Source organism: Ipomoea triloba, chromosome 3 (assembly GCF_003576645.1).
Source record: "Ipomoea triloba cultivar NCNSP0323 chromosome 3, ASM357664v1".
Taxonomy (NCBI): domain Eukaryota; kingdom Viridiplantae; phylum Streptophyta; class Magnoliopsida; order Solanales; family Convolvulaceae; genus Ipomoea; species Ipomoea triloba.
The window spans coordinates 24,044,323-24,063,772 of record NC_044918.1 but is presented as its reverse complement, the minus strand read 5'-3'; positions in this window follow the sequence as shown (position 1 = coordinate 24,063,772).

Sequence of the window (19,450 nt, the reverse complement as noted above, 5' to 3'; positions counted from 1 at the left end):
ACTCCCCCATTCCTTATATTCATGGCCCTTCGTCTTCTGATTTACAAGTGCGAAAACTCATCCAAAAAGGAAGAGGCGTGGGGCCTCACATTTCCACCTTGACAATTCTCTTATAGCATTTATATGGCCTCAATTAGATCCCCAAGATTTGGAGGATACCTGAGGTCTTGTTGGTCCTAATGTTCTTACTCTTAGTCCCGAGCCTGACGCTAATATTATGAGCCCTCCTGACACAAAATTTGGATTTCATCTTTTATCGATGCAGTTGAGGCTTAGATTTTCTCTTTATAGCTTACTCATAGAGTTTCTGAATTATTACGAGATAACTCCAGGTCAACTTGTCCTTAATAGCTAGCCACCAAGCAATTGCTGGTTTCCTTTCTCTATGTCGAGAGAGGGTGGTAGAGCCCACATTAAGTCTTTTCCAAGCCCTGTTTCTAGTTGGTAGGTCGTCCTCCTCCTCCGAGGGTAAAGGTTTTGTTGTTATTTTGTCCATACCCCATCTCAAGCTTTTTGACGATCGTGCTACTTTTAACAAGGTGTGGAAACTAAAATTTATCTTTGCCTCTCTCGATTGTCCACCCACTTTTGTTATTAGGTGGGGATCCCAAATCAGGTGCCATCCACCTTTAAATAAGAGTCCTTCTATTCGTAAGGGTATAGTTGAGCTGAGGAGGGGTAGTCCTCTAAAGGTTGCTAAATATACTACGAGTGGGAGTTCACAAAGTTGGGTTTTTTGAGGACTCGACCGGCTGCCCTTGATCCAACCGGTATTCTTCTACTGTTTGTGACGCTTGACTGTCGTTCTTAATTGCTTACTCTAACCATGTTTGCTTTGTAGGTGTCAAGTATTCGAGAGCAGACCGGTATTTGTCACGGCTTGTACAAAATCCTCCGCCCAAGAAAAGTAAGACGGATAAGAAAGGAAAAAAGAGTCAAGCAGTAGTGGTAGAGGAAACAACATCGTCCCCGCCAAACATGAACTCTATGTCGGCTCTAGCTAAGTCTTCTACCCCTTCTTCCAGCCCCCAAGCAGGGAGAAACTTCTACAGACCAAAATCCACGTGTCTAGACCAACCTGATTTGGCTAGGAGCGGACGTGGGGCTCTTGGAACATCTCTAATAAATGGGAGTATTAATGCCATTGAGTATGCTTCCTACCTTGCTCCTCCTACAGATGTGAGTTACTTGGGCGCCATTTCTCCACAAATCAACATAATTCAACCAAAAAGGCCAAGAAAAAAATCGTGAAAAAGATAAACCCCACTCTGTAGCTTCGAATGAATTTGTCAAAGGATCCTCAACCAAAAAGGCCAAGAAAAAAAAGCATAAAAAGGGTCATATCCCATCTACTTGAAATAATCATTTTTTTGAAATTCTGCATAACTAAAAATGTTAGCTTGATACCAAATTACCAAATTTAATATACAACAATGCATGCATTAATCTGACAATAAGATGCACATATAGAACTAAAATCCCAACTTTATATAGTAATTGAAAAAAGAACCCTGGCAATTGACAAAGATAAAACCTCTTATGAGAAGGATGAATGGTGATAATGACAGCCTTTGGATGCTGACCTCTAATTTGCCGGCTGCTAAAACCCGGCGACATCTTCTTATTGAATTTGAGGCTTAAATTTTTTTAAATGTCATTGACATAGTAAATAAACACATGTTTTCTTCCAAAGATGAAGAAGATCAATCTCTCAAAGTCAAAATAATGGAGAAAATCGGGAATCGTAGTGGGCTTTCCGGAACTAGATGAGAGATGTCTGTGATGAAAGTATTTGGAGTGTTTGGAGAGATGAGGGACAACACACAGCGAGAGAATAGGATGGAGACTGGAGAGAGAAATGGGCATTCTATTTTTCTTCTTATTATATATATATATATATATATATATCCTCATTTAGATGAGATCATGAGATTAAATCCTGTTCATCTATTATCTTTTTTTAATGGTATAGATTTGATGGGATTTTTAGATTATTGTAGGTAATTATGCTGTGGAGAGGGGTTATGTAGTCTATTTGCAATTTAGTGTATTTATTACCATTTTAATTTAGGTGTTATTTTTATTTTGTTTCCTATATTTGATGGCAAAAACTTGTGTGAGACCGTCTCACCATGAGACGGGTCGGGTCGGGTCGGGTCGGGTCGGGTCGGGTCAAAGTGCAAATGTGACACTTATATGCACAAATGTCATACTTATATGCTCAAATGTAATACTAATCACGAATACAATTTTTGTTACTTATTAGGGTAAATGCAATACTTTTAAAGGAAAATACAATACTTTTACATTTCAATTTAAAAGTGTTACATTTTTCCTCAAAAGTATTATATTTGCCCTTATAAGTGAAAGACACTTGTCAACATTACTTATTATGAAAAATGTATTACCTTTTCTCTTATAAGTAACAAAAATTGTATTTTTGATTAGTGTTATGTTTGAGCATATAAGTGTGAGATTTGCACATATAAGTATGGCATTTGCATGGTGCTTTGACCCGACCCGACCCGTCTCACGAATAAGGATCCGCGAGACGGTCTCACACAAGTGTGACCCTTATTTGATTGGTTTTCCCAATTCTCACCGTAGCTTCTGATTCATTTTGTTCTTTGTTTTTATTTTCTCTCCCCAAAACCTTGCCCATAAGCCGTCGGTTTGTGCTCCTGCCATATACATCTCTCCACGCCTAGAAGCCATCGGCTTGTGCTCAACAGAGATACTCCATGGTTGGTTCTTCTTCAAGGCGGTCAAAGCGGCTTAGGAGGAATTCGGTCGATGGTGGACCAGGTATTTTGTTTTATTGCGAGGGATTGGGTTTTGGTCTATTTTTGTGTTTGGGCATGGGTGTGCAGCAGCGATTGATGTATTGTGTACCAGCGGTGAGCGGTGGTTGGGTGTTGTGGGAATGGTGGCGGTGTGGCGGGTTTGGGGAGGTATATGTATTTTTTTTTTTTTTGGGTTTTGGGTTATGAGTTTGGTTTTTTGGTCCGGGTAATTTTTCAGTCTAGAAGCATTGTAATTTTTAAAAGTTGCTTCAATTGTGGTTGTTTTTAATATATGGTGGGTTGAGGTTGATGGTAGACGTTAGGTTAATGCTTCAATTGTGGTTGATTAATAAATTTGTTGCAATTTGATTCTGTAAGGTGGGTTGGGGTTGATGGTAGATGTTAGGTTAATGCTTTTGTTGTTGTTTTTGTAATCAATTTTGCAATTTGATTAATGCATCTGTATTTTGAATCCATCCACAAAGACGTTAGGTTCATAGCTTCTGTATTTTGCAATTTGATTAATGCTTCTTTGTTTGGGGGGTTCGGGTGTGGGTTCCATTTTGCCTTTTATTTTTTGTACCCAGGTTTTTAAAATTTTTTTATGCTATTTCTCTTTGTGTGTGGCACTATTTTCAATTTTTTAATGGTATTTCTGTGTGTGTGGCAGTGTGGGTGGGGTGTGTGCATCAATAGAGTCATTGTTGTATGATCATATGATATTTAGGATATTCAAAATACTAAAGCATAGTAATATAGGTTCTTTTACTTCAAATAATTGGCTATTATATTCAAATTTTTATTTAAATCATAAGAAATAGCTTGAAATGGAATTTCAGTTTGAAAGAGTCATTGTTGTATGATCAAGGATCTTTTTTTTTTTTTTTTTTGAGAATAGGATCTTTTATGTATTATTAGTTCACTGTTAAATAATGTTGGGTCTTTGTTTATATTGGGTCTATGCGCTTTAAGTATTTGCTATTTGCATATTTACCATCATAATTTGGGTTTGTGCACTTTTATGCTTCAGTATGTGCATACAGTTTCACAAGACATCCTGTCTCGTCTCTTTCCTTTCATATTATTTACTTTCGCCAAATTTGTTCACAGATTTTTCAGCATTAATACAAAATCCACGAATAATCTTTAAAAAAAAAAAAAAAACAAACTGAAATTTTTTTGTTATTGCAAATGTACTTGATTGTCTGTTGTTAATTAGTGTTTCATCTGAATTGGCATGCGTAATCTAAATTTTGAATTATTATTCAATTCTTTAAAACAATTAGTTCTTAATAACATGGTTATTTTTTGGTTTGTTCGTGCCTGGGATGCGGTTTGTGCATTGATACCCAACAGTATTTGGGTCTACGCTCTTCATTTTATACGTGTGTGCGCCAGTTCGTTTTATTTCGTTTCGATAAATTTGTTCAGAAATTTTCATTCATTAAGGGTGTGTTTGGAAACCCGGAAAATGATTTCTGGAAATCGTTTTCCGGGTTTCCAGTGTTTGGTAAGTCCTGTAAAATGGTGGTCAATGTAAAATGACCCTTTGGTCAATGTAAAATGTCCCTTATTTCTTGTAAAATGACTTCCCCTTTTTTTTGGGGGAAGTCATTTTACATCTTTGAAGAAGCTTATTCACACCCTTGCCTCCTTCACACAGCACAACAACACTTCCAAAGCTTCATCAAGTCACGGGAAAACTCCATCAACATCAAAGCTCCAGCTCCACCAACCCCAAAGCTCCATCAACAAGTCCAGATCTCCATCTTCTTCTCCATCAACAAACCCAAATCTGAAGATACACAAATATTTTCCGGCTGTGGGAACCACAGCCGGAAATTTATGGGCGAGGAAGTTTCCAGTTCGAACTGCTGGAAAACAGTTCGAACTGGAAACCAATTCTGGTTTCCGCATCGGTGCGGAAACCAGAACATTCTGGTTTCCGCATAGATGCGGAAACTAGAACAAACGAACCAACCTGTTCGTTTGTTCTGGTTTCCGAACAGATACGGAAACCAGAGCTCTACACCGGTGCTGCAAACGAACCAGCTGGTAAAAAAAATTAAATTTGGAAAAAAAACATTAATTTTATATGTTATGTAAATTGTTTGTAAAAATGTTGAAACATACAATTTTGTTCATTTTCCTGCTCATTTTCCAGAAAACGAACCAAACACACAAAGACAATTTTCCATAATACATCCAAACACTGGAAAATCAACTGTTTTCAGGAAAATGACTCATTTTCTTTCCGGAAAATGACTCATTTTCCAGAAAACATTTTCCAGAAGTCATTTTACTGCTTTCCAAACGGACCCTAATAGAAAATCCACAAAGAATGCGTTTTTTTTTTTTTACGAAATTGAAATATTTTGTTATTGAAAATGCACTTGGTTGTCTATTGTTAATTAGTGTTTAATCTGAATTGGCATGCTTAATCTAAAATTCTGCTTATTAATTCCATTTTTTAGAGCAATTAATTCTGAAATCCATGTTTTTTTGGGGGTTAGTGCGGGACTAGTATGTGGTTTGTGCATTGAAACCACATAATTATAGTGTTTCATTGTGTATTTTGGGTCTGTGCACTTTAGGTATCTGTTGTGTGCGTGTTTATCATCATAATGTGGGTCTGTGCACTTTTACTCTTCAATATGTGCGTACAGTTTCACAATACATCCTATCTCGTCTCTTCCTTCAATATTATTTACTTTCGCCAAATTTGTTTAGAGATTTTACAACATTAATACAAAATTCACAAAGAATGTTTTTTTTTTAAGGAAACTGAACTTTTTCTGTTATTGATAATGTACTTGATTGTCTGTTTGTAATCTGTGTTCCATCTGAATTGGCATGCTTAATCTAAAATTCGGGTTATTAATTCAATTCTTTAAAGCAATTTGTTCTTAGTAACATGTTTATTTTTCGTTTATGCGTGACTGGTATGCGGTCTGTGCTTTACTACCCAACAGTATTTTAGTATGTCCTCTTCATGTTATAAGTGTGTCCGCCAATATGTTATATTCAGTTCTGCCAAATTTGTTCAGAGATTTTCTATCATTAATAGAAAATCCAAATAGAATGTGTTCTTTGACGAAATTGAAATACTTTGTTGTTGAAAATGTACTTGGTTGTCTGTTGCTAATTAAGTGTTTAATCTGAACTGGCATGCTTAATCTAAAAGTCTGATTATTAATTTCATTTTTAAAGCAATTAATTCTGGAGTCCATGTTTTTTTGGGGTTTGTGTGAGACTGGTAGGTGGTGTGTGCGTTCAAACCAAAAATAATTTTGAGGTTGTGCTCTTCGTGTTTTAACTGTGTGCGCCAGTTTGTATGTGTTGTTGTCTGTGTTATTGTTTGGTTACTGTTTGTTAGTTGGTGCGTTTTAATCTGATGTGCATCAATTTACTATTGGGAAGTAATAATTGTTGTTGACTCTGTATTATTGCTTCCTGATTTCTCTAAGTAGTTACCTATAGAATAGCTCTTTCTATTTGTATACTTCAGCAGGTTGTTAGGCTTTCCTCTGTATATATACATGCTGCAAATACTCTATAATGCATTGAACTTCACTTTTTATTTGGTATACAGAGCAAATCAAACTCTAGCGAGTAATTCAATTTTTTTTTAGGTTAACCAATGGCAGAAAACCAGAATGGTTCACCTACAACAGTTGCAATATCCATCATCCAGTTGCATGCTCTCACACATTTTCCTATTAAACTCAACACCTCCAATTTCCCTGTATGGAGAAGACAAGTCGAGACCACACTCATTGGTCTTGGTATCGCACACTTTGTTGACGGCACTGCCACTGCTCCGAACAAGTTTACCGACGCTGCACGAACCACCATCAACCAAGCTTATCTTGCTTGGTTTCGACAGGATCAGACTATCCTGTGTGCACTCTTAGGGAGTTGTTCTGATGCTCTCCAATCTTTCGTCTCTTCTGCTCCTACTGCGCGAGACGCATGGATGAAGCTCGCCTCAAGTTGTGCTGCCACTTCTCGCAGCAGAATTGTCTCATTAAAAGCTAAGCTAGCAAAAAATCCCAAAGGCTCCAGATCCATTGATGAGTATCTCCGAGCTATGCATTCGATAGCAAACGACTTGGCTATCGCACAGAGCCCGGTTGATGACGAAGATCTTGTGGTTCACATAATCACTCAGTTGGGTGAGGAATACAACTCCATAGTTGCTGCCCTTCGTGTTCGGGAGAAGCCTGTCACCTTTGAAGGGCTCTCCGATGTTCTTACTGATTATGAGCGTATATTAAAGGAGAATGAGCTCGCATCACAACAGCTAATCGCAACAGCCAACTTTACTCAGAAGAAAGGCTCGAGTCATTTGGCGAATGTGGTAACCCGTGATCCAAATTTCATATCGAATTCTCGACGAGGAAGAGGCTCATACCGCCAAAACACGAGCTCTATTGGAAATAATTATCGTGGTTCTCGGTTTTGTAAGTTCTGCGAGATTCCTAGTCATGACACTCGATTTTGCAGGAAACTTGCGAAGTTTCTTAAAGACAATAACATTCCAGTGATTGAATCACAATTTCCTAGGGCAAATTACAGTCTAAATGTAAACACCACAACTACATCTACCACCACTCAGCCACCATGGGTAATGGATACCGGAGCATCCCATCATACTGTATCCAACACAAACTCGCTACAATCCTTTACAGAATATCCAGGCCCAGATGAAATTCTTCTTGGTGATGGTAACACACTTAACATTTCTCATGTTGGTAAAACCTCCATTCCTATTAAAACTGTCACTCTTTCTCTTTCTGATGTTTTATGTGTTCCTCAACTTCAGAAAAACTTAATTTCAGTTTCAAAATTGTGCAAAGTTAACCCAGCTTCGGTTGAATTTTTTGATTCCTATTTTGTTGTTAAGGATCGTCGAACGGGGGCACCTCTAATGCGAGGGGAAACACATCATGATGTGTATTACATTCCGCCATCCAAAATTCCTCAAGTTCATGTCACCTCTACAACTTCAGTTTTCGGGTGGCATCACAAGTTGGGTCATCCCTCTAATAACATTTTAATGTCTATTCTTCGTAGTAATAATGTGCCTTTTAACTCTAAGTTTGTCTCCAATTATTATTGTACTTCATGCAATATCAACAAAAGTCACAAGTTGCCGTTCTTTTCTAATTCCATGTCTAGTTCTCGCCCACTAGAGCTTATTTACACTGATGTTTGGGGTTCAAAACATGTTTCACTTGAGGGTTATAAATATTATGTCTCCTTTGTTGATCACTTCACAAAATATATATGGATGTATCCATTAAAACAAAAGTCTGAAGTTATGTTTGTCTTTACTCAGTTTAAACGTCTGGTGGAACCGTTTTTTGGTCACACTATTGTTTCTATTTTTTCTAATAATATAAGAAATTAATTCCTACCTTCAATGCATGTGGTATTTCACATTTTACCTCCCCGCCACATACCCCGGAACATAATGGCTCGGTTGAGCGAAGACATAGGCACATCGTTGAAACCGGGTTATCTCTATTACACTATGCTGCATTACCATTGCCATATTGGGTACACGCTTTCCAAGCTACGGTGTATTTGATAAATCGCATGCCGTCAAAAGTACTTAATTTTCGTTCTCCCTATGAATTATTGTATGGAAAATCTCCAAATTTCACTAAACTTCGTCCATTTGGGTGTCTTTGCTTTCCGCGGTTACGACCATATGTCACCACTAAGTTACATCCAAAATCAAAAGCCTGTGTTTTTTTGAGATATTCATTGAGTCAGTCAGCTTATAAATGTCTGGATCCAGAGTCAGGGCGAGTTTATTTGTCACGGCATGTTCGGTTTGTGGATGGAGTTTTCCCTTTCCGTACCTTGTTAGAGTCCTCATTGAACTTTCCTACTGACAGTTCATCGACCACTCTACCTCCTACTCCCATTATTTATCCTTATGTGCCTCAAATACATCCAATGCCATGTCCTACTATCTCCCCTCCCGCAACCTCGGTTTCGTCCGCGTCTCCTTCCGAACTGTCTCCAATTTCTCCTCATATACATGAGCTTAATCCCTCTCCGACTCGCTCGGCTACATTGCCTGTGGTTTCTCCTGCTCAGTCCATTCCCACACCCGCAGGTTCCTCCCCTGATTCCACTACCTTGTCGGCCGCCTCTACCACACAATCCTCTATTTCTATCTGCCTTCAAAGAACCTGTAAACCAAACCCTCGCTATTATAGTGATAAATTTGTAAATATTACCACTACTCATCCCACGTCTCTTACGGTTGAGCCTCGGACTGTGACGCAAACCCTTAAGGATGACCAGTGGCGGCAGGCTATGACTGATGAATATAGAGGCTTGATGTGTTCCGGTACTTGGGAGTTGGTGCCGCGAGGGGATATCACTCCAGTTGGCTGCAAGTGGGTTTTCCGTGTCAAGCGAAAATCCGATTGCACTATTGACCGATTTAAAGCCAGGTTGGTAGCAAAAGGTTTTCTTCAGAAACAAGGCCGTGACTATTTTGAAACCTTCAGTCCTGTTGTTAAGCCAGTGACTGTCCGTGTTATATTGACAATAGCTTTGGCCCGTGGCTGGACTCTACGGCAGTTAGATATAAATAACGCGTTCTTAAATGGCATCTTATAGGAAGAGGTATACATGGTTCAACCTTCGGGATTTGTTGATGACCGTTTTCCAAATCATGTTTGTAAGCTTAAGAAGGCAATATATGGCCTAAAGCAGGCACCCCGTGCGTGGTATTTGGAGCTTTCGTCATATTTGTTCTCCTACAGTTTTGTCCGTTCCGTGGCTGATTCTTCACTTTTCATATATTGTAAGGGGGGTCTTATTATGTATTTCCTAGTTTATGTTGACGACATAGTTCTTACGGGAAGTTGTTATGCATCTCTTGCTGTGTTTATTCGTAAGCTTTCTGATCAGTTTGCATTAAAAGATATGGGTACTCTTCACCATTTCTTGGGTGTGCAGGTGTTGCCCTCTGCTGACGGTTTCTTTTTGTCTCAGTGTCAGTATATTATTGACATTTTAGAAGAGTTTGCTATGACGGGGGCGAAGGAGGTTGCTACACCGATGGCTTCTTCGTTGGTGTTGTCTCTTGGTGAGGGGTCTCCGATTGACGCCACTATGTATCGGCGGGCTGTTGGGTTGCTACAATACTTGGGTTTTACTCGTCCGGATGTTGCGTTTGCTGTGAGTAAACTGTCTCAATTTATGCATGCCCCGACTGATGTTCAATGGCAAGCGGTCAAGCGGGTTTTTCGTTATTTAAAGGGCACACTCAATTACGGGTTGTTTCTTCGGAAAGGTGTGCCTTTGGATTTGTCCATTTTTTCTGATTCTAATTGGGGGGGTGTCCACGATGGTGGTCGTTCAACTACGGCATATGTTGTTCTTTTCGAGTCGAATGTTATTTCCTTGAGGTCTTCCCAGCAGCGTTCTGTGTCCCGGTCGTCAATTGAGGCGGAATTTCGTGCGGCCGCTAACGCCGCTGCAGAGGTTGTTTGGGTTTAGAACCTTTTGGTCGAGCTTGGTGTGGTTCTTCGACATTCACCGACACTTTTTGTTGACAATCTGAGTGTTGTCTACGTCTGTTGGAATCCGGTATTTCATTCTCGGATGAAGCATGTTGCGCTGGATTATTTCTTCGTTCGGGAGCGAGTAGAAGCGGGCTCATTACTTGTTCGTCATGTCAGGTCGTTGGAGCAGATTGCCGACTTGTTAACCAAACCTCTTGGTCGTACTTTGTTCTTGTCGTTCCGGTCCAAGATCGGCGTCTCCGATGGATCCTCCGTCTTGCGGGGGAGTATTGGGAAGTAATAATTGTTGTTGACTCTGTATTATTGCTTCCTGATTTCTCTAAGTAGTTACCTGTAGAATAGATCTTTCTATTTGTATACTTCAGCAGGTTGTTAGGATTTCCTCTGTATATATACATGCTGCAAATACTCTATAATGCATTGAACTTCACTTCTTATATTTACAGGGATCATTGATCAATGTAATCAAAATGTGATGGTAGATAGTACGTCTTCTGATGATTTCGTCTCTTCTCTTGTTGTGGTGGTCCCTCCTGCCCAACCAGACCCTCCGTTGGACGATTCTGATAATGGGCCAGTTGGTGAAGAGGTAGTGTTGTTTCCCGACACATACCATCTTTCCAACGTCAATTCTGTGGGGGGATTTGCAACTACTACTACCTGACAAACTTTGCACGGCTATTTATTCTTATTTTAGTTTTCGATTACCAAAATCTGGGTTGGTTATATTCTTTTCTTTTCTTCTAAATTGATATTGCCTTTTAAGAATTCAAATAAATCAGGCCTATTCTTGGATTGTTAATTTACGTTGTTATTGGATTAGCTATGTTGCATCCACACACACAAGTGTGTCTCTACACGGAATTTTTTCTCCCAAGTCATTAATTATAAAGCCATGCTCAATATAATCCACACATCTGCCATTCAATTAGCGCATGCACGAGCATTACAATTTTCGTTCAGAATAACGCAGACTCTGGTGTATTCACATGCACACACTATCATCCATACTGTCCTGGAGTAATTTTATAATTTCCACACAAATTCACACGCTGCTACCCTCCCACGCACACACTCACATTATTCGTTCAGTAAAATGCACACTCTGTTACCCTTCAATGCACAGACTATTTTCCCCCCTTGATGCTAGAGTTATTACTTATTTTTCTCAAACAAACTCACACACCGTTGCCCTTCCATGCACAAAATCACATTACTCATATAGTAAAATGCACACGCCATTACCCTTAAACGCACACTACGGAAGCTTTGCACACATACACTACCCTCCATACTCATCCTAGTTTTATTACATAAATTAGATCCACACTCTCCTACCCTCCCATACACACATTCACATTATTCGTTCAATCCAAAGCACACCCCGTAACCCTTCAATGCCCGAACTATCATCGATACTTGTAGTAGTGTTATAACATAAATATTTATCAAAATTCCACACGTTGCTTCACTTCCATGCACAAACTCACATTATTGGTTCTGAAAAATGCACACTCTATTACCCATCAATGCCCACACTTAAATGCATACACCACCAACACAAACTTTTAATTATCCGTTAGTTGTCAATTTTTTCGGTTAATTTATTGTCTTAGTATGTCTTGTATCAACGTTGTGGGAACATACGTCATATGTCCCTACACAATAATAAAACAAATTTGTACCACTCTATATCCAGTGAAACGCACACAGCTGCACTAACGTCTGCACACGCATGTCATATGTGACATGAAACTGATTTACTAGCGAGGCTAAAGCAACAACATTCAACAAAATCTATAACAGTTCATCCAAGATGAAAAAAATTCGAAGTAATATGGTTTGTTGAAACAAACAAATGTCACCGTCTATCAAAACAACAAAATCTATAATGGTTCGTTTAAATTACACCTACTTGGCCTGTGCAAGGTTAACTCCCACTTTCCATTTCTTTCTCTTTACGTAGTTCCGGCTATCATGTCCGTTCGCCAATCCACATGTCATGCACGTACGCCCTTTCTTTCTCATCCCCTTGATAGCGATCTCCCTTCTTGATTTTATTCGCTTGCCAGATCCTTTGTTCTTTGAAACACACATTACCCAGACCTATGCACACGCTAGACTACACGCATGCACACACCTAGCAAAAACACATCGGCACGCACAACTATACGGAAAACCCTATTTTTAGCATTAATAGAAATTTGCACCCTTAATCAAACAAGTGCAGACTGCTTCAACACATCAAACGAAGTATGATGCACCAACCATAAGCAGAAAATGCACACAGACAAAAAAAAAAGTAAAAAAGGATTCCACACGGGCCCAACAGGACTACGCACACCTAGGCTACCCGCATGCACACACCTGCGGAACCCCTAACACTATCGCAAAACCACCATAACCAAATTCCCCCAATCTTTCGTATCCCCGCACTAAAAAATACCCCTCCAAAGCTGCACCAATACAGTACTCATGCAAAACCCTATTTTTAGCATTCATACTACTTTGCACGCTCAAGAAATCTAAAACACACACTGCTTCAGCATAATGCACCAACCATAATCAAATAACACACACACCAACATAACTAAGTGCATATTAATACAATTTGATTTACGTACCAGCACTGTTCGTGGTGTATAAAAACCAGATAAAAGATCCCAAAACAACTTGTACTAGTTTACCATGATTAGAATTTCTTAATATTTAGACATTATTTTCCATACAATTAATTTCCTTAATCATACACCCTAATCAAATTACAACTCTAACCTTTTCTTTTTATTTTGTCATAATATAATTCATATTTTAATATCAATCATAACCATTCATTCCAATTTTATAAATGGCTAAGATGATGTATGCAAAGTTTGAACAACATGCGAACGTGGGAACACACAAACCCAGATGATATGATCAACACAGTACGTAAAGGGTTAGTGAGTTAAACATGCGAAAATATAAAGTGCAGTAAAGTAAAGAGAGGCAAAGATTTATAGTGGTTCGGAGATGGTGTAATTCTCCTACTCCACTTCTTCCTTTAACTCCAAGGAAGATTTCCACTATCTTCAATCACCCAGATACAATAGTGAAACTCCAAGTGCTACACAAGCACTTCCCGAGTGTTACGCACAAAGCTAACTCAACCACGAGCTCTCCGCACAAAGCTAAGCTCCCGAGCGCTACACACACAGCTATGCTCCCGAACGCTACGCACAAAGCTACGTTCCAACCAAGTGTTTCGCACAAAGCTGCACTTAGTTCACCCGAGTGTTACGCACCCAGCTACACTTCTTTCTACTCTCAGTAGAGAAACAACTGTTGGAAGAAATAAAGATTTCTTTTCTACTAAGACTTGAATTTCTCTCGTGTATAGCTCAATATCTCAGCACTTTGTATTTTTATCGCATTCACCGCTCAATAACACCACTTGTAGTTTTTCACGTTTTTGGTTCGTAGTGCTGTACTCCTCGTCTGAGATCTCAACCGTGCTTGTCTTCTTGGGATTTTTATAATTCAAAGAATTATTTTCCCGTTATGAACATTCAAATTTTGAACGTTCACTTGATCTGATTGGTCATTCTAATTTGATCATGATAGCCATACCTCCTCATTTAATGACCATACCGTTGATCTGATAACTTGCCAATTTGATCTGATAAGATCTCCATTTTGATCTGTTCATTTAATGCCGCTGGTAATTTTAGAAAAATTACCTCTGCAAATTGCTCACCAAAGTCTTCTATTTCGGCTTGATTGATCTTTGAAACTTGTAGCCTCCAATTTCAGACTTATTGTCTTGACAGCCTGATATTGTGGACTTTGTATCCTTCAGAGCTTGATATTTTTGACTTTGTTGCATTCTTGATTTGATCTTAGGCAAGTTGATCTTTTCAAAATATTTTTCGGGTGGCTCTTGCTTGAGTATCAACAATAATCTTCAGAAAATCACCACCTTCAAATTTCTTCTGGTTCATGGCATCACGTACTGAACATTCAACATATTTATGAAGCATGCAGAAATGACTAAGTGTAAGTTCCTCTTCAAGATGCTCCATAACATGCTCTAAATAGGTCTTCACGCGTTTAGGAATGATGCTAGTTCACGCGCATAACATCTTGGACAAAGTTGCTCCATTTGACCTTGACTAGCTCCAAAAAGCCTTGGGCGTATGACTATGACTAAGTGTAAGTTCCTCTTCAAGATGCTCCATAACATGCTCTAAATAGGTCTTCACGCGTTTAGGAATGATGTAGTGTTCACGCGTATAACATCTTGGACAAAGTTGCTCCATTTGACCTTGACTAGCTCCAAAAAGCCTTGGCCCAAGCTTCCTCCTTAGGCTTTAAAATGTAGCAAGTAAGATTCAAACGCTGGACCAGTAGGTAGTATGCTCAAGTTCTTAACCATTACTCCATTTAAGCTCATTCGGTCATATTCATCAAGATAATACATTTGATCTTTCTTTGCATTGTATAGCGTATGGTGTAGAGATAGTGGATCTTGAACTTCCTTTCGCTTTGACTTTGATTGACCTTGACTTCCTCCATTGGACTTGACTTGCTCCATAGGTTGCTCCACAAGTTCCTCCATAGACCAAAAATTGACTTTCTTCGTGTGGAGTTGATCCGTGATACTACTATATTGTTGAAATATGCCTTGAAAGTACAAATTACACCCAAATTGAAATTTGTTTATCCTATATTGTTGATATCTTTGTGTGACTACATGATTTTCACTTATTGATTTTGTTGGGACCTGAGTCAAGGATCTCTCGAAGTGGGAGTGTGTACTCCCTTAGTTTGAGAAAGATAAGCTCAGCGAAGCCCAGAAACTGAACTTAATTTGGTAGGAAATGGGTTAAAAGGTGAGCCTGAAGTGAGCTTAGAGTGAAAAACCCCTAATCCCAAGAAAAAGGCAGGAGGGGTCGATTGGTGAAAAGTGAAAAGGCAAAGGCCACTCCTAGAGATAAAAACAGAGGTGAGCCATCTTGTCGAGATACGGGATAACCATTGCACCGTCTTTGAAAAAGCATGGGGCTCCATGTGAAGTTGGTTATCCCGAAGAGATCTTAGAAGATGAGAAAAATAGAGAGGAGGTGAGCCACTTCGCTAGGATTCAGGCACCCATTGCACTGTCTTCGAAAAAGCATGGGGCTCCATGTGAAGTCGGGTAACGTTATCCTANCACTGTCTTCGAAAAAGCATGGGGCTCCATGTGAAGTCGGGTAACGTTATCCTAGGAAGTGAGAAAATAGAGTGATCGCCAATAAAAGATTGGTGGTTCAATTCCTAAATTATACAAAATAAAACAATTTTAATAATATTCATTCAAAAAAATAAAAAATTAACGGGCTGACCCGTTTAGCCCGGTCTACACGGATTAGGTTGGCAAAATTCCAACTCGTAGAAAAATGGCCCGGCCCGACCCATTTTCGGATCAACCCGAGACGGGCTAGCCCGTATGGGCCGAGCTGACATGTTTTGACAACTCTAAGTCTACCCCTCTTTCTCTTTGTAATGTTTTGTTGGATGATTCTAATTAAAATCTAGAGTTTATTTCAAAAAGAAAAAAAAAAGAATTTAGTTCAGTGGCCGTCGACGATAAAATATAATTTGCGGACATCCATTGAGGAAAAGAAAACGAAACTTCTTTCTTTTTTTTTTGAGAGAGAGAAAAGAAAACGAAACTATTAACTATACTAGTATTTTCGCCCGTGCGTTGCACGGAATGAATTTGTTATAATACTTTAAGAATATTTGGATAGATATACAATTATATAAATTAAAACATCAAATATTATATAGCGCAACTGATGAAATTGGTTGGATTGATTATGTTTTTTGATGTTTTTTTTGCTAGAATTAGAGCACAATAATTGTCTAATTACCCGTGCGATTCACTGATAAATTTTTTTATTATTTATTTAGATAATAAAATTAAAGATAAAATTATTTTAAAAAATCTAATATTGAACATGTACATTTATTTGATTATAAGATTAGGGCAAAACTATCACTCAATTAATTGAATAATATATGACTTGTTTGTTTACAATTATCTTTAAAAGATCAATATTTAATACTCCGTATAACTTAAGTAATTATATTATTACAAAAATAAATATGAAAAAATGAGAAATAATTTAACTCTAATTATTACGGAGTATAAAAATAAATTGAACGACCAATATTTAGCTTAATTACCATAATAATTATTAGGCAACCATTATTAGTCAATTACACTAAATTAATTATTTTTCGTTAACATGAACATCAATTTGTATATACAAAAAAATATTATTATTATATATTAAATATGTTCGACCTTCTGCAGTATTCATATAACTTATGTATTTATGTATTTTATACATATAGATTAGAATATATTTTTCCTAATTTTTAAATGTCAGTTCAAAATATATTCTAATCTATACGTATAAAATATATGAAAATACATTATAATATTATAATATAATAGAGGTTACAAAATAATAATATGGATGTTACAAAATAATATTATAGTATTATAATATTATAATTATAATTATAATATAATAATATAATATAATATATTTTAAACATAAGAATATATTTTTTCTAATTTTTAAACGATAATTAATAGGTATGAATGGTAGATAATGCAATATCTTAAACATAACAAAACATGATTTGATTTGATTAAGAATAATATATATGCTTAGGAATATATAGTATAAATTATGAATATATCACCAACCACCAATTAATATCAACAATATTACCATATTACCATAAATATATATGGATAATTAATCAATTATAGGTGAATGAAATTGGGGTATGAAATTGGTATGTTCTTAGCAATTGACTGATTTTATGAATAAATATATATGGATAATTAATAAAATAATAAATGAATAAAATAAATGATTTTATTAAAATGCCACTAAATTTGGGTGGGAAAATTTTGGAGGATATTGTTTTTATATACACACTTTTAACTCTATATTTATTAGTATAATTTGTGTATATATACTTTAGGAAAATATTCAGAATTAAAAAGATGATATAATTGAAAAAGTAAATTATTAATTAGATTGCCTAATATAATTGTCTTACTAATTGATTACCATGCTACTATAATTCATATATTTTAAGTCTTTTTATTACTAAGCTAAATACATATCCTTAATAATTAAGATAATCCTTAGTCACATCCGTAGTACTAAAAGTATTGCTTTAATTTTTTATGAATAAGAAATAATATTATCAAACCAAAATAATTAAAAAATAATGTGTCTATTGTACAAAAAAATTTTATAATTGACTTAATAATTAAGTATTAGTTTTTATTGCCTAATATAGATTGACAATTATTAAACATTATTTATGATATTTATTGTGTCCCTTGTAATATTAAAATTATTAGGTAGAATTTTTATAATTAAGATAGTACACATAAATTATATTTTCTTTAATAATTAATATAATTATCTAATATAAATTTACATTTATTAATAAGTATTTATGGTAATTATTATTAGGTATTAATAAAAATGATAAAAAAAAAAGTTAAGAAGAAGAAGAAAATGAGGAGGAAAGCGTGCGCGCGCGCGCTCGCACACACACACACACATATATATATATATATATATATATATATATATATGCCATACAATATCGTAAGGTAAATTGATAAAAAAAAATTAATAATTACTTCAAAATCAAATATATAAATGTTCTAAGGAAACATTGGATTTTACAATTAAAAAGTGTGCTATTCTTTTATTGAATTCAAAAAACATCACCAGTCAAACCCCTCATTTCTTTTGGTTGTCACCGACCCCTTTGCATATCTTCTTCTCCGGCTCTAGATGACCCTTGTTTAGTAACTCCATCAACACCATGTGTTCATACTACGACAAATATTTCATACACATACATAAATCGAAGTATAAACACTGAAACTAATTTCAAAGTATTAAAACAAAAGCAATCTTGTGCTTCAACAAATAATAGTTATCATAAAATCGATATTGTAAAATGATATTATAATCGATATTATAATGGATGCAACACCAATCCATTCTATTTACAAGGCGGTGGAATAAGAAAATAAGAGAGCCGCCAATATCTTATTTCACATAGAACGGGAAGAAGAGACAAACAATGCAAATTGAAGAATTATGATTTTCAAAATCAACAATCCATTGTATTTATAGGTAGAAATGGTGAGAATTATAAATTTGTTAATTTTTCAAAAGGAAAGTATTATTAATTACTTAACATTTTTAATTATTAATTGATTTAATTCTAAATGAAATTTGTAATCCTACGTATAAATTATAATTTGTTCGGATTATTATTATTATTATTATTATTATTATTATTATTATAATAATAATAAAGATGTATAATTTTCATAGTAACACATGTTTCATGCCTTTTTTCACCGAGCTGGGGACTTTTTTTACATTTTTTTTGTTATTTTAATATAAAATAATATATTTTATACATATAGATTAGAATATATTTTTCCTAATTTTTAAATTTCATTTCAAAATATATTCTAATCTATACTTATAAAATATATGAAAATATATTATAATATTATAATATAATGGAGGTTTCAAAATAATAGTATGGATGTTACAAAATCATATTATAATATTATAATTATAATTATAATATTATAATATAAAATAATATATTTTATACATATAGTATAGATTATAATACGTGATTTGATTTGATTAAGAATAATATATATGTTTACGAATATATAGTATAGATTATGAATATATCACCAATCACCAATTAATTAATATTAACAATATTATCATAAATATATATGGATAATTAATCAATTATAGGTGAATGAAATTGAGGTATGAAATTGGTATGTTCATAGCAATTGATTGATTTTATGAATAAATATATATGGATAATTAATAAAATAATAAATGAATAAAATAAATAATTTTACTAAAATGCCACTAAGTTTGGGCGGGAAAATTTGGAGGAGGATATTGTTTTTATATATAGTAATATAGAAGTATAGATTCATTGCGTGGTTGCAAAAAAAAAAAAAAAAAAAAAAAAAAAAAAAAAAAAAAAAAAAAAAAAAAA